The sequence below is a fragment of the Miniopterus natalensis genome, chromosome X (genome assembly GCF_054644295.1).
Source record: "Miniopterus natalensis isolate mMinNat1 chromosome X, mMinNat1.hap1, whole genome shotgun sequence".
Lineage (NCBI taxonomy): Eukaryota > Metazoa > Chordata > Mammalia > Chiroptera > Miniopteridae > Miniopterus > Miniopterus natalensis.
In genome coordinates this window covers 23,386,440-23,408,222 of record NC_142103.1, presented here as the reverse complement: position 1 = coordinate 23,408,222, position 21,783 = coordinate 23,386,440, and the positions used below count along the sequence as shown (strand labels likewise).

Below are 21,783 nucleotides of genomic sequence, written 5' to 3'. Positions count from 1 at the left end.
ACAACAAAATATGAGCCAAAAAACATACGCACAGAAAGGACTAATATGAACAATAAGTACTCATGAAGCAATAATTTTAGGAGAAAAAATTAGCACTTTCCGTTACATTAAAGCTAAGAATGATAAACTACTTGAGAAATAAAAATATATATATTTTAGAAACACAGGCTCTTAGAGCTAAAATGTTGCCTGTTTCGATGATTCTCAAAGTATCTGGGGCCATCAGTTCCTTGCAGTACTACCTTTTATATTATATTCCCACTTTCATTTTTACCAGGAATAATTTTACTTACTAAAACAGACAGCAATGAACTGAGGTTTCCTCAAAAATAGTGCCAATTAAGAATGAAGAAATTACTCAGTGCTGTCAAATGTATTTTACAATGGTACTTTATATACTGTTGACAGAAGTGTAAATTGGTACAAGCTTTTTAGAAAGCAATTTGGCAATATGCACCAAGAGGCCTTAAGTCTTACTTCATAACCTAGTAATTTCACTTCCTAATTCTAGGGATATGCTAAGAAAATAATCAGAAGTGTACACACAAAAATGTAGACAATAGTCATCATTGTAATATAAATAACAGGAAAACTAGAAATAACTTCAAAAGAAGATTGGTAAAATAATGATGTATCCATATGACTGAATACTGTAGTCATCAAAAGCAACATTATCAAATATGTTTAAGGATATGGGAAAATATACCAAGTGAAACTGGTTTAACATGAAACTTAAAGTACAGTATCAGCTTCTTAAAATATATGCAGGCTACAAGACAAAAAGTTCATTTCTGGGTTGTGGAATTATAGGTGATTTTGTTTTATCCTTATATTATCCTTAAATTTTCTAAAATTTCTACAGTGAATATATTGCTTTTGCCATTTAATAAGTAGAAAATATAGTACCAGTCTTTTAATTAATTCTCATGTGTTTCTGTGTATGTTGATAAGTGACAATGAATATGGCTATGTGGACCTACTCAGGAGGCAAAGTGACACTGTAAAAGGAGCCACAAGTTGACCTCAACTGCTACAGAAAGAAGATTGGACACTTCTTTTTTACTTGTGTACTATAATCTATGAAGCTAAATAAAATTAAGTTTTCTTTCTCTTACTATAAAATGTTAAATGTTTATTTGCAATCGCCCATGTCAAAATGTGACTGACAAAATTTGACTTCTACCAGCAAGTGAATAGAAAATATCAAACAGCAGACAACCATGAGGGTTTTGGCACAGATGGAAATGTAACTTTTTTTAAAGTTCAGAGGAGCTCCACTCACTTATCCTATTAAAACAAACAGGAACTCAAATGCCAGACCCAGATGATATCTGTATAAGATTTAATAAGTACCACGTCATACTTGCACTTTTCTGCTCCAAAAGGGAAAGGTTTCTCAGTTGACCAGAACCAGCCCCTTTATGGCGAGGCCTGCCACCAGAAAAGGTATCACAAGCCAAAAGGCACCAAAAGGGTATCACTTCCCTGCTTTCCACTTGGGTGATAACGGGAATTATGAAAGGAGGGGATTTCAGAAGTTAGTTGTCCATCAGTAGCGTCTTGTTTACAACCTGAACTCTGGGATTAACTACTCAAACTTCAGAGGATATCACCTTACCTAAGACTGTCTTGCATTAGACATTACAATCAACTGTAACAACATGTTACAAATGTGTATGAGCTAAGCTAACGTCTAAAAGAATTAGGAGTCAGAAAGGGCTGAATCATTTCTTTCCCTCAAAGTTTTCATTTCAAAATGTTTTGGGCAACAGTAGGGTATCATTAAGTAATCTCACTTCCTGTGAGGCCTCACAGTTCTGAATGTGTCCTTCAAGAGCCTCAACAGGGCCTCACATCACAGACTTCACAATGCAAAAGCTTGTAAAAAGAATACAGCTGCTACACATACAATTCCACTGCAATATACAATAATACACTTACTTGAAATGTAATGGTTTTGCTCCAAAGTAAAGGGAAATCTACCTGTGGCTGCTGGTTACCTCAACTGATTTGAGCCAATGCTTCTAAAACTAAGTTCACAAATTTGATCCCTGTATGAATTGGTTAAAATGAGAGTGACCACATTTCCCACCTTGTCAAGATATGTCCCCTAGCCCGGCCAGGCGTGGCTCAGTGGTTGAGCGTCGACCTAGGATCCAAGCGATTGGGGTTCGATTCCTGGTCAGGGCACATGCCTGGTTGCGGGCTCGATCAATGACTCTCATCATTAATGTTTCTATATCTCTCTCTCCATCTCCTTTCCTCTCTCTGAAATCAATAAAGATATATTTAAAAAAAAAAAAAAGATATGTCCCCTAGTTTACACTTATTGTTCAGTGTAATAATTATCAGAGCCCCCTCTTTTTTTGCAAAAACATCCCTAGTGATGACCCTAGTAATAACGCTAATTCTTGGTCCCCCAGAGAACAAGGCAAGAATGTATGGCTACATCAGCAGAAGCCAACCCTCACTACATTTCCAAGTACTAGCTCCTGATCGAATCCACAGTCATATGCAAATGGGAAAGTAAATGAAAGCACCAGCTTTGTGCCATTTCACATACACATGCACGTGCACACACACTAAACTCTCTATTCCATGTTTCCACTTCCAATATCAAATCGTGACAAGCTTAAATAGTTTATGTACAACTGAACATCCAACTTTTAAAATCTAGAGTAAAACCTTAACTAATAACTTCACACTGAAGTCAATTCCTCGTCTTACAAAACACGCACTTGTATTTTAGGTACATAAAGAATAAATCAGATCCACTGTAAGAAAATATCTCCATGTATAGATTTTTAATTTATATGACTTTTAAAAAGACTATAGCCCTATTTAAGAAGTTGCGTTTACCCTTTAACTATTAAAGTCAGAGAAAAGGATATGACCAAGTTAACTTGAACATCCTGAACAAAAATTCTAGCCTTGCAGGCAGCACATACTTTATACTCATTTTTTGCAAAAAAGAAAAATAAAATAAATGCAACCAATTATAACTTCCTATCTATGATTGTTCTGGGAAATACCAGTTAGCAAACTTAAGAGTTGTATAACAAACAAGGTATTTGATTTCCAATCAGCGATAAAAGACTAAAGCAAACCAGAGAGTTGCTGGGCTAACCCATATACTATAAGCTTAAGGGATTTTTTTCACATACTTATAAGTTCCAGTTCTAGGAATAGTCTGTGACTAGTACAGTTTACTAAGAAAGATTTCATTTAACATTGCCCATCAGAAAAAAAAGGCCACAGATTAACAGGATAAGATGCTGTGCTTCATGGAAGTCCACAGAGGTGGCCAATGAAGCTCCAACATGACACAATGTTCTGCTGAGAGGAAGTCTGCTGTGGTAGTTAGGGGCCAATATCCTGGAGCCAGATGGTCTGGGTCTAATTCCTGGCTGTGCCACTTCCTTGAGTTTGATGACCTTGGGAAAGTTATTTAACCTCTTTGCTTCATTTACCACAACTCTAAAATGGAGGGAATAGTACTACCTACGGGGACTGTTGTGAGGCTTAAATGACTGATCTCAGGGCTTCAGCCACCATAAATTTCTCAAAAGCACCAAGTTTAATATCTCACCTCTGTATCTGGCACATGCTTTTCCCTCTGCCAAGAACATTCTCTTCCCTTTTTCTGGCCTCCTTTAGGTCTTAGCTTAAATGACACTTCTAAAATCCTTCCTTGACCTGTTATGTTCCTCTGTTATGTTATGTTCCTCTGCTATTTGCTCTCCAAGTACCCGTAGAGAACAGCACTTAAACTTGTTCAGTTTTCTGTTCCCCTGCTGGGCTGCAAGCCCATTAAAGGCAGAAGTCTGGTCTATCCTGACCGCCACTATAGTCTTCAGAATATAGCACAGTACAGGTACACAGTAGGTGCTTACTAAATAGTTCTTGAATGAATATGGAATGAAATAACAAGTCATACTCAGGAGAAAGGAAACCAAAGAATGTCTTCTGAGTTAAATACTTCACTTTAGGTAGTAATTTATGCCTCTTTGCATCTGAAATACATAGGAGTGCTTCTTCTCATATACTGAGAAGTTTGAAATTAAATGTGAGAAGTACCATGTTCTGACAGAGTAAAACTTAACACCCATTTTGGGTAGGGATCATGGCTTCATAGCAGAGAAACAGTAGTTGATTCAGTGTGGTTCCTCTATTTCATGTCTCATATTCCAAAGCCTTTATTTAAATAAGAATATCACAGCAAAATTACACGGCTGGTATAGCTTCCAGAATATTATCAGCTGGGCTAAATGAAACACATAAGTGCCACTGGCATAAGTGGAGAGAAAGGGAAGGCAAGATCATGAACACGGAAGAGCATAAAAGAAAAAGAAGTGAAAGTATTTGAAATGTTGGAGTACAGCAGCAGCATCTGTAAGGTACCACTGGGTGGCACCAGTGCCCTGCTTATCCAATATAGATATGGAAAAAGGAGACAGCTGTGGGGCTACCTTGCAGAGCTTAGGTTGAGTGCTCAGAAGTCTATTTTCAATATACTGATGGGCAGATGCAATTCACTGGAGTTCAAGTTCTCTGCATATGCCATTCACATGGCATAGATCTTAAGGATGTTGTATTTTTCAGAGCCACCTGAAAGGTGTTTCTCAACATTTTTGCCTCTCCAATGTGTTTCGGAGTTGACTCACTATTCTAACATGCAGAAATTCTCAGTAGAGTGAGAGGCCAGGGATTCTCAGTGGAATGAGAAGGGAGGAAAGGGATCAGAACAATCTAGAAAGTTTTTCCAAACGATTAGGTTGAACCATATAAAACTGCCAACAGTCACAAATCTGTTACATACAAAACCCAGCACTTTCAAATGATTCAACCTAATACACACATATTTAAATCACTGACTTAATGCGCTACTTTTACTGATAAGAGTGTGTCATATTTTCAGGTTTGTTAGGGGGGAAAAGGTTGAGAACACCTGCACAGTTTGACCTTAAGTAATGAAGAATTAAATTACCAAAGAAATGGAAACAAAATACCTAAGGATAGAGAGAATAGATTAAACTATAACTACATTAAAAACAGCAAACATGGGAAGATATTCACAAAAATGTAAATACCATATTAAGAGTAAAAAAGTAAATTACAAAACAGTATATGGAACACATTTCTAACCCGTCTTTTAGGAAAATCCAAATGTTTGAGGGGTATGGATTTATATTATCCATAGGAAAAAATACGGAAGATTTCAGTAGTTGTCTCTGCGTAGAGGAATTGCAGTCATTTTGTCTTTTTATCTCTACATGTTTTCTAAAATAAACATGTATAACAATTTTGGATCCTGGAACAGAAAAAATAAAAGACTTTGATAGAAAAACTAGGGAAGTCCAAATAAATTCTATAGTTTAATTAAAAGTGCTGTACCAATGTTATGTTATGTAAAATGTTACCATTAGGGTGTGCTGGGTAAAGATATATAGGACCTCTGGACTATCTTTACAAATTTGCTGTAAATCTAAAATTTTTCCAAACTGAAATATTCATTTTAAAAATAAGCCATGTAATAAGATCACATTTTTAAAATCTAGAAGAAAGCCCTGGCCAATGTGGCTCAGTTGGTTGAGTGTTGTCCCATGAACCAGGAGGTCACATGTTTGATTCCTGGTCAGGGTACATGCCCAGGCTGTGGGCTCAATCCTTAGTAAGGGGTGTGCAGGAGGCAGCTGATTGATGTTTCTCTCTCATCGATGCTTCTCTCTCTCTCCCTCTCCCCTGTTCTCTCTCCTAAAATCAATAAAAACATATTTTTTAAAAATCTAGAAGAAAGAATCCACTTGGTTAAGAGATCCCTATATATAAACAATACATTAGAATAAAACTTATCTGGTAGTAAGTCACTACACTTTCTAGCATGGCAACAGAAAGCTTTATAGACTATTACATAATATGGCCTCTCCAAAATATGAAAGTGATGTCACCCTATTGAGCACAGACTCATTGAAGCAGAAAACAAATGATTAAGTCTCTATTTTCTGTCATTTTGTAAACATCATCACTGAAGATTAAGTACCATAATAAAATTTTTGGTACTTAAAAATAAGTACATAAAATAAGTACAGCCACTAACGACCCTTTTCCTGGACAGTGAAAGATGCAGGCACATGCATTTGTCTAAGAAATATTCAGTGAACATATGCCTCTTCCTTGTGGAGCTTACTTTTCAATAGATAATACTTTAAGTGAACATTAGACTAACACAGAGAGTAGACATAGGTAGAATAGAAAAGGAGGGTCACCCATGAGGCAACCCTCAACCCTGTAATAATAATACGCCCAACCAGACAATTAAATATTTTTTAAAAGCTAATAATAACAGCTACCCTCTGGGATTATCCAGTTATACCTGTTACTGCTTAGGTATCAACTGGCTTGCCTAAACGTGATTTTTTTTTTTTAACTTCTTTCAAATATTGGAGAAAGGAAATGCATACAGAGCTAAAAAACAAAACACACAGTCAGAAATCGAAAATGGCTTGATCAATTTCATCTGTGGACTACTCTCAGCTGTTACAAACAACACTGCCTTCTGGTTATACTACTACTCCAGCAAGTGTAAATTTTGGAATAGGTTAATTCCACTGTAGAACACACCAAGTGGAGGTTTCATTACTTAAGTACTTAAATTCCTTAATACCAGGCATAGGATAAGATCCAAAACAAGAATTTCAAGAAGAGATTTAAAGAGAAGCACCAAAGTACTAAAAACTCCCAAGCAGAGCAGAAGTCTTTTCCCATCTCAATGAAATACTGTTTAAGGAAGGGGTTATGTGTTCCGTATTCCGTATTCTGGTACAAAGGTCAGCCAAGGACCTGCTACTGTTTCAACAGTGCTGCTATTTCCTGCTAGTAGATACCACCCATTTATCCCTAAAGCATTTAACTTCTGCATCTACAATGTAATTTGCCTTTAAGACATTTCTTTGCGGTTATTTTTGTGAATATTTAATCTAAAACATACCATCTTTAAACTAGGTTATAATTCAACCCTCCTTGAAGTATCTGCAACCAATGCCAGCAGCAATAAAAGGTAAGAAGGTAGTTTGCTGTCTCACATCTATGGCGACCTGCTGCTTACTCTTCAAAAGCAAAACTAAGGTCAACACAAAGGAAGTTTTGAAAGCAAAAGTTCTCTTTTGCCATACATCTTGACGTCTGATGGTTACATGACAGTATCTTAAGGTATTACCGAAATGCTTATAACACTTTCATCTTATGGTTTCCAGGGCTGGTATTCCTGAAAGTAGAGGGGAAAGGCATTGAGTGAGGTTCAGTGTCTGGTGCCAAGCTCAGGCCAACATCCTGATCTTTCAAAAGCAATGGGGCAGTGCCACTTAAAAGCAAGAAAAAGTTTTTTTAAGAGGGTCTAGCAATAGCGAGGCAGCCCCAGATCTGGCCAAGCACCAAACTCCATCCTAAACACATTCCTAATCACTCCTCCCAGTGCAAAAGAAATGAACTCATGAGAAAATGTTATGACTTCTAGAAGTGAATGGACAAATAAAATGACCTCGGTATTACTTTTGCTAGGAATGATGCAATATTAGAGAAATCAACAAAGTTGAAAAACAATATCACACTTTTGAGAACTACAAGTAGTTTTGACTCAATACTGCAGATTTCCACTGGAGGCTATCATTAAACGCTGCAGGGCTTCTCACTACATATACAGTAAATCCTCACTTAGCATCATCGACAGATTGTACAACTTTAAGCAAAACCACTGTTGTTATCATGGGTTGATTGATGAGTTAGTTTCCAACAGTAACTCACAACGTTATAGTAAAACGACATTGAACTAAATGACTCTGTTTGAGGACCTGCTATACACTTAGCTTAAGGAACCCCACAGGCTATAACTTATTTTTTAAATATATCTCTAAAGTACAAACTAGAGTTGAGATTCCTGCTTTTCAAAACTCAAGGTCCACTCTGGCTATAGACCATAAATTCACTGCCACCTGTTCCTCCTTTGGTAATGTCCTAGTATAGCATCCACCTCCTCTTTCCTGCCAGAAGTACCCTAAGCAACATCCACCTTCAAACAAAGGCAGGGAGGGAGCTAGTCAATGGTCTTCATTAGTTCAGGCGAATTAAAAACAAAACTGTAAGCACGAACTTTCTCGGTAAAGAGGTTTGAAAATAAACTATCATCTTTAGGGTTAGGACTTTTTTGAGAAAAAGATCAACTGTCTGAAAATTGTATTAGGAACAAATCTCCCATTTTACAAAAGGTTATCATTGCAACCATAAGCCAATCACTCCACACCAACATTTCATGTAACCAAAGAACAATGGCCTAAATTCACGGCACCACCAAGGTAAGACAGGGATTGGGGGAGTGGCTACTGGAGCACTGGAATCTTCTTCCAAAGGCCAGAGGTGCCACCTTTATAGACCCCCATGGAACTAGGATTCAAGACAGCTAATGGGGCTGGTGCAAGTGTTTTTTTATCCCCACTGAATACTTGGGGTAGTAAATCATCCCTCATTCTGTTCTACCCACTCAGTCCCAAAAGAAATGCTGAAAAAGTGAAGCGGGGAAACTCCATTTCAAAACAGAAATAAAAAAGGAGATGGGGGTTTTACCATGAAGGTTTCTGTTTTGCAGTTGTCAGTTCTAAAACTGTTTTAAAGGATACCATCTGTAAAGAAGTAAATTTTAGGGGGGATATTTCCTAAATAAAGCTACTCCCCTGCAAACATTTTAATACTCAACAATCACCTGGTGGTCAAGAGAATATTAAAATTAATGTGAACATGTGTATAAATTAAAAACTTTCTTCCACATAAAAATCCTGACCTTCGTACTTGACACTAAAAACAAAATCCAAAGCCCCAAAATTGGGAGGGAGGGGGTGGATATTTGAGTTTTATAACATCCTTACAAGTTCAGTCATTTTGCTTAAAAGTAATCTGGAACTATATTTGAATGAATATGTATGACATTTCTTTCTATTGGGGGAAATAAACACTACACTGACTCCCATCAGCAGATTGCTATAATTCGTGGACACTGAGCCTGAACCCTGCTTTTTCTAGTTTCCACCTTATGGAAACTACTTACTTCACAGGAATTTCAACCTACTCCTGTAAGGAATTGCCTGAGCACATAGGGAATTCCAAATATTTTATTTTAAACCATCCTAGACTACCTTGCATTTGACCAAATCCTGGAGGCTTCTGTTGTTCCAAGTATAAGAATACCATGACCCCTGGTCTATTTTTTTTTTCCTGTTTTGTTTGAAACACATTCATCTGACAATTATTTATAGCTCATTCTGCCCAGTTCTACCTATCAGTCAAGTTATGATTTGTCAACTACTCTTTTAAGCTACTTCTCAATTTGGTATCTTCAGTGGTCATGTGGAACATAGCAACTTTTCACTTGGATTCATCTAATGTGATACTAGTGCTAGTTCTATCTTCTCTTCTCCTTTCAAAGCCAAGACTGAATTTTACACCCATTCCCCCAAGTTCCTGTTTCCTGTCTGAGGGAAGTTTCCAGCTTTCAGTTCGTTTGAGAAGCAGAAATGACTAACATGCAGGTGTCTCCCACTTTAAAAAAGTTCAATTCACTTTTACAAAAAAGGTACAATAGTACCTGTTTTGCTAACAAAATGAAATCTGAAGAGTTTTGCTTTTATGAAAAAGTATGAAGTGCGAAAATAGTATTCAGTGTTTGTTTTGCAGTGAGCCCTTACAGCAAGAACAGCCCTCCCTGCCCAGCTCCTTCCTGGGACCTATACTCAGCATGTCAGCATCAAGCCACCAAAATTTTGAACTGGGTGAGCATCTGTGCACTATCTTCATTTATTCTGTGCATCTGTTAGCAAGATGTGTCCTAAGGTAACTGCTTCTTCACTTTACTCCATTTGAGCTTAGGAAAGGTTTCATAAGAATGCTCTGTTTTCAGAAGGTGAGGGAAACCTGTATTCTGAACATAATGACCTATCACCATTTCAGTGATAACAGCTCTGTCCGTTTCTCCAGGTTTTCTTTGATGACTCATCACTCAGGTGCCTCCAGGGCTGTGGTCCTTCAAAACCCTATCATTACTTTTTTATAGTATAAAAATACTTTAAGTACATAGGTAATAAGCAGAATACCTCAGAGAAAATAGGTATTTCACCATGACTTCTACTGCATTAACTTCATAACCACTAGAATCCACCATTAATGTTTACCACATCTCTCTGATAGTCTAATCTCACATGCCCCTCTCATTAATCAAGTGAGAAATAGGGAGTTTCTATCCTGTGTCCCCCACAAAATCAGGTAATTTGACAGTGCCTATGAGAGAAAAATCCTCATGCTGCGAAATCAATTCCAAAAAGGCCACGAAGCAGAGCCCTGGAGATCAGGGATACTGTTTCAATTGCCATAACAAAAACACAAGCAGCTAACTGGCCTTCATGTTAACACCACTGTCTACATGGTAGACTCTTCTTTTATAAAAGACTCTACTAAATCCATGGAAAAAGATTAAAGTATCAAAAAGTCTTCAGTGTAAAGTAAAGCATTACACCCTAAAGACCCAGAGTATAAATATGAAGATTTTATACTGAGTCTTCAGCACATGTGCTTAGCAAATATTTCTAGATCATATAAGAGAGCAGAATATATACATGCTTGCCCAAGTCAAACCTGGTTCTCCAACACAGTTCTCTTAATATTCAATTTTATATAGTATAGCCTGAGGTACCACAGACAAAGTTTCATGTTGCTATAGATACATAGATTTTCTTCACTTTCATAAGTTGTAAACAAATATAACTAGGCCTACACCTTTAACAAAAATTAGAGCAGTTGGTTTTTCCTTGAACAAAAACACTGTGAAGCTCAGTTTAAAATCTTGATTAAAACCAAACTCCACCCACAAAAGATTCCTAATGGCATTTTAATATATTGCACTTATTCATTATCATAGTTAAATTCAAATCAGAATTGAACTGGTTCAACATTGAGGAATTAGAAATTCCTTGGTTATTTACTTTTGGTGACCATGACTTTTTTTTTTAAAGATTATATAGTTTGTTCTAGAAGTTATTTTAATTAGAATAGAACACTATATTTACACGGCACCATGTTGTTCTTTTCTCACCAAGATGTCTTTTTCACTTATTCAGAGTGACCAATCGTGAAAGATGCTTACAACATAGAGGCAAATTAGAGAAAGAAAGTTACAAATCACTGTGTACAGTAAGAACCCACTTTGTAGAAAGATACATGCTTGCACATGTGCATGTCCATGTGTATATATGGGCAGTGAGTGTCCATACATGCATGTACACAAACATGCGTGCACAAGCATATATATTCAAAGCTGACAATAGATCTCTCTGGGGATGAGATTAGGTGTCTTTATTTTTCTTTATACTTATATTTCAACATAGAAAATTTAGAAAATACAAATAGTATTTTAACAAAGGGAGAAAAGTAATTTTTAAAAATACCTGAGTGCTCGTTAAGTACAAGGCACTACATTTCTAGCACGGTGTCATAAAATATACAATGAAGAAAGTGCATTGCAAGTGTCTTCCAGTATGTAAATGTTTTATATTATTGATCTGTATAGTTACTATCAAAACAGTACTCGTAAATTTAGAAATACACTGTAGAATGGTAGAGAATAAAAAGTAAAAGAGTCCCTAAATGGCTCTCCTCTAACACCACTCCCTTTTCCTCTAGTAATTACTCGTGGTATCAAATAGACCTTTTTGTGTTATACATACACATTAGGTAAGGTCTTGTGAGGTTTTTTTAGATAATTGGAATAATGATGTATGGACTGTTCTATAACTCTTTCCCCTGCCCCTCACCCCTTTAACAATGCTTTGGAACTCCTATGCCAGTTTATATAGGTCCAAGGGGTTTCTTTCCTCTAAAAGCTCTATGGTATTCCATAGAATAGCATATTATTATTGAAATCATTCCCCTATTGATGGACATTTAGGTTACTTTCAAGTTTTCACTGTTATGACCTGTTTCACCAGTAAAATCTTACGTATATCTTTATACACATGTGCAGATATTTCCCTAGAATAGGTTCCTAACAGAATCTCTGGGTAAAAACATATGTACATTTTAAAATGAGAGGATTTTGGTATCCTTTATCAAAAAGTTAAACAATTTGCACCCTCATTAACAGTGTATGACACTGCCCAGTTCTTTCTAAAAGTGGATATTACAGTTTTTGTCAAATGTATTTGAAAATCATGTTTAACAAAAGGAAACAGCAGCCAAAATGGAGTCACTTTTGCTCAGCCCTGCCACCAAACCAAAACTTAATAAATAACCTAAATGCAGTTTCAGTCTACCCCCAAGAGTGGAAGTTCAAACCAATCAGTCTGAAATTTCCTGATAAATACCAGTGAGGTAACCTGTATGATAAAATCTTTGCCATTCCTGCCCTGGCCAGTGTGACTCAGTTGTTAGGTGCTATCCAACTGAAAGGTTGCTGGTTTGATGTCCGGTAGGGGGTGTGCCAGAGGCAGCAAATCGATGCTTGGCTCTCACATCCATGTTTCTCTCTCCCTCTCCCTTCCTGGCTCTCTTAAAAAATAAAAAATCAATTAAAAAAATCTTGAAAACCTTTGCCATTGCCTTCCCCCCCAAAAAAGAATATGACCTGGCCTAAAATTGATCCTTTCTTTTCTTTTACTAATAACACTCTTGCCACATCCTTCTTCCTATAAAAACCTTCCATTTTATGCAACCCCTCAGAACACCCTTCTAGTTGCTAGAAGGAATGTTGTTTGATTCATAAATTGCTTAATAAAGCCAATCAGAGATTCAAATTTACTGGATTGAATTCTATTCTTTAACAATGGTTTTTATTTCCCTAATTACTAGAGTGAATTTGAGTATCCTTTCTTTTTTATTCATTTTTTTTCTGGGAAATGCCAATTCACAACCTCTGCCACTTTTGCTAATGGGTGCTTTTTTTATTGATTTGCAGGAGCTCTTTATATATCATGGATATAAAGTAGAAGCCTTTTAATCTAATGTTATTTGGAACAGATGATTAGTTAATTGAAAAGGTCAATTAAGGTAAATAATCATAAAAATGCATATGACAAACATTTATCTTCATTTCATTTTATCAGTAGTAAATGTACACCCATTCATCAAACTTTTGAGATAGGGCCAAGAAGACAAAACTTTTTCTTTAACTCCAGGCCCACTGAGCGTAAAGAAATTTAAACAGGATTCTTAGACAACATAGAAGAACTTCAAAGAACTTAAAAGACATTGGCAAGGTACTGAGTAACGAACTCTTTTAGATTTTTATATTTATTTTATACGAATCTTTTATCATTTTACCCTAATTGGACAGTAATAATTTGCTTTTTTTGACTCTTTCCAAAAATTTGGTTTGTATTAAAAAATGAACCTAATGTAACTATCACCCAGCTTCAAAAATTACCCATGTGCTGTATTTTATTTCTTTTATATCTCTATGCACTCTGCACCTCCACCATCCCTCACATCATTTGAAGCAAATCCCAGACATCAAATAATTTCATCTGTAAATTTTCAGTAAGAATTTCAATACCCCCTGCTCATCTTTTATCACATTACAAAATATAAAAATCAATTACATATTTACAAAAACAAGAACAACTAGCATATATAGGTCCAGTGATAAAAGCATCTGTTCTGCTGATGGGTACTCAAGCATACTGGCATACTGGAGACCAGCTTACTAATAGCGAGTGTTCACTGCACAGCTTATTTTACAAAGGAAATGAAAAGCATCATTTAATGTAGTGAGTCAGTTAAGTGGAAGTCAATTAAATATTCTACTGCATATGTAGAAGCTATTTTCCTCAGTCTTTCATTTGTCTTTAACTTTGTTATGGTTGTCCTATGCTTTCCAGACATTTTAAAAATATATGCTTATATTTTTAAATATATCCTTAATTTATTTTTGTGTATGATGTGAGGTGGGAATCAATTTCTTTCCAAATGTATAGCCAAATGTCCTAACTCAATTTCCATTTTCAACACTATACATAAGTCCTCTAAAAGAACTAAAGTGTTGCCCTGGCGGAGTAGCTCGCTTTGTTGGAGAGTTGTCTGGTACACTAAAAGGTTGAGGATTCAATCCCCAGTCGGGACACATACAGGAGGCAACCAATTGATGTTTCTCTCTCCCTGTTTCCCCTTCCTCTCTCTCTCAAATCAATAAACACATATCTTCAGGTGAGGTTTAAGAAAAAAGAACTAAAGTGTCAACTTCTAACTTACAAAAGTATGTTATGTTAAAAAATAATAATAAACTGCCCTAGACAGTTTTGGTCAGTGGTTGGAGCATCAGCCTGCGGATTGAAGGGTCCTGGGTTCAATTTCGGCCAAGGGCATGTACCTGGGGTGCAGGTTCGATCCCTGGCCCTTGTCAGGGTGCATGTGGGAGGCAACCAATCAATGTGTCTCTCTCACATTAATGTTTGTCTCTCTGCCCCTTTCACTCTCTCTGAAAAAGCAATGGAAAATATATCCTCAGGTGAGGATTAAAAATAATAATAATAATAATAATAATAATTAATAAACCAACAGTCTAAACTCAGCTTGATAGGCTCAAACTACTATGTACTTAAAAGTCACATAGCAGTTTTGGGAGCAGGAGTAACAGCACTCCCATTTCTGGCTCTCTCATTACCACTCTGTTAACAACAGAATCACCAAAGGACATCAGGACCACATAGGCCTCTTTCTGAATTTCAATAGTTGCCATACCTGTAAATTTACACTCACAGTAAAACAGCCCACACTCGACAACAAAATCAACTTTCTTCATCCATTTCTTAATGCTGCTCCTAGATAAGTTTCTTGTGGATTTGGTTAAAAAAAAAAAATACACTCTTCCCAACCACAATTTCCCATGGACATAGAACTAAGAGATATTAAGAGTTGAGGTAAATTTTGTTAAATTTCCTTTATAAGATAAAGACTCAATGACTTGCAAGGTTCTTTTGTCCCTAAGAACAGTTTTTCTATAAGGAAATTAAACAGGTTTTTAGGGCAATAAGTTCTCTGTTTCAAATTTGACATAGTATTTTAAAATTTTGAATGCAGCCACACAATACATAAATGAAATGATGTGGCTGTGTTACAATAGAAGTTGTTTGTTTTGTGTTTGTTTGTTTGTTTTTTACAAAAGCAGGCGGTGGGCAGGATTTGACCATTGACAGTATTTTGCTGGTTCTTTCATTATACCAATGGTTGATCTTTTCATAGGGATCCACTACCCTAGCTGTATACTTATTTGAGCAAATATGGTGACACTGAAAGGACAAGTAATCATTTCAGTACCACCTTACAGAAACAAATACTTTCAAAGTTAATCACTAACCTTTTCCTGTAAGTTCTTTTCATAATATGAGCACATACATTTTCAAAATATAAAATTGCGAGTCCCCTTAAAGCTAATGTTTTTTTTAAAAGATAACTAAAATGAACATTAAGTAGCTTCTATAAAAGGAAAACATACAGTCTAGACATACAAATTCAACAGTTTTTTATTCATTATTCTGATAATAAATAATGAGTATAAAAAACCTAAGTACATGGTCATGATTTGCAACCTCACTACTCAAAATGCAGAAGTAACTTTCCAAAGTACATTTAAGTGAGAACACAAATTTTTTTCTTTGGATCGCTTACCAGAAACCTTGATCTTTTTTAAAAAAACAACAAACACTATACCGTTTTGCCAAAATATTTTTAATTTAGAAAGTGAAACCAAAAATTCCCTTGGCACATTGTGTACCTATTTAATTTTAAAGTATTAATTTTAACATTTTGATTTGACAGCCTTATAAGACAGAAATTATATTTTTAAGGACATAGCTATTCAATATAGTGAGAGCATGTGTGAGTATGCCATTCACACTCTAAGCCATCAAGACCACTTGTTCACATGATACACTGGAACTCCAGGATTGTGAAAGAAGAAAGATACTCAAACTGCTCACAGAAATATTGGCAGTCATAGAAAACAGCAAGGGATAAATTAAATAACAAAGGTACATAAGACTCCTTGACCCGAAAGACTGACAGATAAAAGGGAAAAATGATAAAATGGGACTCATCAAAATTAAAGACTTTAGTACTGTGAAAATTCCTGTGAAGAAGATGAAAAGACATGCTACAGACTGGGCGAATATATTTACAAACCACATATCCAGCAAAGGATTAGTATTTAGAATACATAAAGAACTCTCAGAACTCAACAGTAAAAATAGAAATTCCAACTAGAAAATTGACAAAAGACATGATCAAACATTTCACTAAAGAAGATACAGAGATGGCAAATGAGCAAATGAAAAGATGTTCAAAATCATTAGCCATCGGGGAAATGCAAATTAAAACTACAACAAGATACCACTAGACACCTATCAGAATGGCTAAAATAAAATATAGTAACAGCACGAAAAGCTGGCAAAGATAAGGAGTGTTGATATATTGCTGGTGGGAATAAAATGATAAGCCACTGTGGCAAACAGTTTGGTGGTTCTTCATAAAACTAAACAAGCAACTAACATACAACCAGCAATGGCACTCTTGGGCATCTATCCCAAAGCAATGTTCACATAAAAACCACTATCTGACTGTTCATAGGAGCTTTATTCATAACAGGTTTAAAACAAAACAAAAACCCCCAAAGAAAACAGGAAATATCCAGATGTCCTTCAAACGGTGAATGTTTAAAAAACTAGTACATCCACACCATGGACTACAACTCAACAATGAAAAGCAACTGTTGATACAAGACACATTCCCTGCATGAATCTCCAGGAAATTATGCTGAGTGAAAAAAAAAGCCAGTCTCAAAAAGTCACATACTGTTTGATGCCATTTATATAGCATTCTTGAAATGACAAAAGTATAGGCATGAAAAACAAATTAGTGGTTACCAGGGGTCAGGGAGGGAGAGAGATGGCTGTGGCTACAAAACTGTGATGGAACAGTTCTGTATCTTGGCTATAGTGATGGTTACACAAATTTAACCATGTGATAACACTGCATAGAACTAAATACACACACAAATATGACTATATGTAAAACTGATGATCTCTGAATCAGGTGGATGGACTGTATCTATTCAGTTTCCTTGCTGTGACAGTACACCACAGTTATGCAAGATGTTACCACTGGAGAAAATCAGATAAAGTACTATTTCTTAACAACAGTTTAAAAATCTACAACTATTTCAAAATAAACAGTGAAAAAAGAAAGAAAACTAGTAAGACAAGCCAGTGAGTATTAGGAGTACAAAAATGCTTTTATTTTTGCTAAAGTCTCAGCAATTTGAAGTTAAGGAAGAAAAAAAAAAAAAAAAAAAAAAAAAGGAATGCAAAGAAGAGAGTCTACAGGCTACAACTGATACGATCACCAACCTCTTCCTCCCCTGTAGAGCTTCAATATCCTCATAACTTTATTTCCATGATTTGACTGTTGTTAATAAAAATAAACTGTCTATACATATATCTCTCCACAACCCCCACCTCTATCACTACCATCCCAGACTAAACTCATAGGGTAGGGCTTGTCTTAACCATTATATCTTGGTCGCCTGGCACAAAATAAGTGACAGATGAAGGAAAAAGATAAATTAAATGAATGAATAAATGAATGAATGAGATGCCTGCATAGTCTTTTAAAGTTCTTAGTCCATTACAGTTACAAGGCAGTAGTTATACATCCCCTTACAAATTTCTAAAAGTCATAGAAACATTAAAAAAACACAAAACTGTGGTATGAGGCTGGCGGAGTGGCTCAGTTGGTTGGAATGTCATCCCCTATTCCAAAAAGGTTGCGGGTTGTCTCCCAGTCAGGGCACATACCTAAGCTTCAGGTTTGATACCTGGTCAGGGCACATATGGGAAGCAACCTGTCTCACATGGATGTCTCGATGTATCTTCCTCTCTCTTGTTTTTTCTCTCTCTCAAATCAATAAATATATCCTTGGGTGTGAATTTTTAAAAAGTGTGGTATGCACACATTTTACTTACAGACAAAAATTAGCAATACCTGACTTTTTGTAAAATGCTTCCCAATTTAGAGATTTCCATGTATAGTATAATCATTTGATAAGTATGAATTAAGAATTATGTATATATAAGTTGGAGCTAATATATGTAGATCTTTGAGAAAAACATTCTAAACAACTGGCCTAACTAATTATATATGGCACAACCTTGATGCAAATTGTATCAGATAGATAAATACATATTTGTATAAGAACAAAGAATGCAAATTGGGGAACTTACGGATCATTCTGTCAACCATCAAGATGTTTTTACAGATGCAAAAACTAGGAGAGGTAAAATAACTTCTCCAAGGTTTTAAAACTAACTAGAGCTGCCCGGCCAGATGTGTCTCAGCATTTGAGCATTGACCTAGGATCCAGGATATCACGGTTGGATTCCCGGTCAGGGCACATGACCGGGTTGTGGGCTCGATCACCAGTCAGGGGCGTGCAGGAGGCAGTTGATCAATGACAACTCTCTCATCATTGATGTTTCTATCTCCCCCTCCCCCCCCCTCTCTCCCCCTCTCCCTCTCCCTTCCTCTCTCTGAAATCAATAAAGATATATTTTTAAAAAATTAACTAGAGCTGGAACTGAACCTGAGCCTCTCCAGCATCCCAATGCATTTCTGATGGAATTGGGCAAGACTCTCCTTTCTCCACCCTTACCCAAAAGAATTAAGCAAAGAAAAAAAACCGACCATGGACACAGAAAACAGTATGGTGACTGCCAGAGGGAAGAAGGGGTCGGGGGAGGTAGAACAGTGCAAAGGGGGGATAAATGGTGATGGAAGAAGACTTGACTTGGGGTGGTGAACACACAATACAATATAAAGATGATGTATTGTAGAACTGTATACCTGAAACCTGTACAATTTTATTAATCAATGTCACCCCAATAAATTCAATTTTAAAAAGAACAGAAACAAATCTTAATATAAATCATTTCTTTTTTATTGATTTTTAGAGAGAGGGGAAAAGAGAGGGAGAGAGGGAGGAAGGAGGGAGAGAGAGAGAGAGACATCTATTTGTTGTTCCACTTATTTATGCAGCCTTTGGTTGATTCTTGTATGTACCCTGACTGGGGATCAAACCTACAACCTTGGTGTATCAGAATGATGCTCTAACAAACTGAGCTACCAGCCCAGGGCTAAATCACTTATTTTTTAAATAGGGTTTTTAAGGGGGTGGGTGCTGAATTTACTCAAGGTTTTCATTGTTGCATTACATCCTCTGTGGACTTTTAGGTGTCAAATTACTTCTCAGATCAGAACAATAAGGTACTTTATTCTATGGTGCAAATACTACACTAACATGTTTAATGTTTCATTCTCCACCTCAGTGGCAGAGAGCTTGTTCATTCTTACAGGAGTCTTACATATCTTACACTTTACCAGCTTCAGTGGAAAACACGAGCTACTTTACAATTCAAGGAAGAGATCTTCACTATTAAAATCTTGGTTGGTATGCTCACGGACAGCAATGTGATTGAATCTCCATTTGTATGCAGTCTTATGTATCAAGAACAATTAAGCCCTGTCCGGGTAGCTCAGTTGGTTAGAGAGTCATCCTGATACACCAAGGTTGCAGGTTCAATCCGGGTCAGGGCACATAGAAGAATCAAGCAATGAGTGCATAAATAAGTAAAACAACAAATCGATGTTTCTCTCTCTCTCTAAAATCAGTAAATTAAAAAAAAAAAAAAAAATTTTTAAGTATTTGTTAGGAGCAAAATAAAACAAAAACTAAAGTGGTGAGCAATGACCAGGAAATGGTTGACTAAACCATAAAGCAGACTGCTTACTTTTGTAAAGGGATTAATTTAAATGCCATGTTGCCCTTATTCGGCATCTCACCGCTGTGATGATTGATTTTTTTTCAGGTCAAATAGCGAATAGAGCAAATTCATTACAAGAGGGTGAAAAAAATGCCTTTGAAGGAGGAGATGCTACGAGAAATGACGTCTTATTTAAAATATGCAACCCCTTGATGGGGGTTAGGCAATGAATCATAGTCTCCTCGATTTTTCTATGTGCTATAGACACCAGCCACCGTTCTTTCTGTAGTACACTGGAATAAGAGGAAGAGGAAGTGAATAAAGCTAATACTAAATATATAGCATCCACTGAGGACAGGGATATAGACAGAAAGAACAGGAAAAAATAAGAGCATGCTTCTGCTAAAATTCAGCTGTTTTCTAACATACGTAAAGATACGGAAGCTAAGGGGATAGCGAAAGCTAGGGCATCCCTCACATCAGAAGGGTGGATCAGTCTAGGGTAAGATAAACCTGCTTACCCTCCGATACAGAGCGAGCCAGAGGGGACAAAATGGAGTTGAGGGACGCACTAAAGGTCGTTGGGAAGCCTGGCAGGCTCTTGATATGCCCCTTTGGAAACGAGCACGGCAAAAGGTAGTACCCCCATCAGCAAGATGCTTCTGGCTCTCCGGGAACGGTGAGCGGCAGAAAGGCAGCCCAGGGTCTCAAGGGCCCCAGACTTCAGTAAAGGGGAAGATGTAGAAATCTAGGGGGTCTTCCCAGCCCCGGGGTTGGCGGGCCGATAGATCGCTCGGGCTCAAGAAGAAAGCGAGCCGATTCCAGGTACCGGAACGTTCTCTCAACCGCCTCCGGGCTGAGACGTGGGACGGTGGCGCCGCCGGCACTGGGGCCGGGTATAGGACCAGCAGTGGCTCCGGGGCCACAGCCTCGCCAGCGGGGGTTACTCACCGGAGGCGTTGCCAACCGCGTCCTCGGCTGGCGGGAGCCTGGCCTTCGAGAAACTGGCGGAAAGGAGCCGTGCGTCCGCTAGCGCTGGGACGAGGAGGGGCGCGCCGGAGAGGCCCGAGAAAAAGCCGCAGCGGCGCGCGCGTACCCCAACGACCGGCGGAGGCGGAGCGAGGAGCGGCGAGGCGCGAGCCCGGAAAAGACGCGCCTGGAGGGGCGGGCGGAGTCCAGGCGCGCGGTGGTGAGGCTGAGCCGCCGAATCGCTGGCGGCCCACGGCTCGGCCCACCCACGCTCCCGCCTCCGCGGGCCCAGGACGTCAGCCGAAAAGGCGGGGCCGAGCGGGCACAGGCCCGCGAGGGAGGAGCGCTGCGGCGGTGCGGTGGCTGCTAACGGCGCCTGGCCGGCTCGCCGCAGGGTCTAGAGCTCCGGCTTCCTAGCAGCTTCTGCTGGGCAGGCGGGCTGGCCGCATCGTCCAGGTCTGCGCCTGTTTTCAGCCAGGTGCACTGAAGCGGCCCACGCCAGCACCTGTGCTGGCTTCCCAGGATGAAAGTTCCTCTCAGGTCATCTTCCAGCTGCCCTTTGCAGATAATTCATCTTTGGGCTTCAGTGCCCTTCCTATGGAGAGAGAGCTTACCGATCTGATTAAAGACACCTTGCTCCTCCAAGCCTGAGCCAGTGCCTCTATCTTCCATTTATCTCGCCTCTCACTGCGTTAAGACCCCCGCTCCCGCTCCCTCCCTGTAATGAAATATCACAAAGATGCAGGGTTTTCACTTTATGCCTTTCATATCCAAGGTGGCATAACGAAAAGTCACTGCAGCTCTGTGACATCTTACTGGACCTGATCGTTGCTTGTGAGCCAGTCCTACAAACACTCTTCCCAAGACAGTCAAGAAATTGCTGTTAAAAATAAAATTCCGGCAAACTGTCTCGGGACTTCAAAAGGAACAGACCATAATTGCAAATGAGCCACGACAAACAACCAAGAATGTA

At 38.0% G+C, this 21,783-nt stretch overlaps 1 protein-coding gene across 2 annotated transcripts in view; it reads right to left on the bottom strand.

The window, feature by feature from the left end:
* ACSL4 (acyl-CoA synthetase long chain family member 4) overlaps nt 1-20,949 on the bottom strand; it is a 73,507-nt gene extending 52,558 nt beyond the window's left edge. The window contains exon 1 of one of the 2 annotated variants that reach the window (XM_016198310.2): nt 20,793-20,949. The gene's annotated coding sequence lies outside the window, so the exon portion shown is untranslated. The remainder of the gene's footprint in view (nt 1-20,792) is intronic. The other variant, XM_016198329.2, reaches the window with a different exon arrangement.
* Between the last annotated feature and the right edge of the window lie 834 nt (nt 20,950-21,783).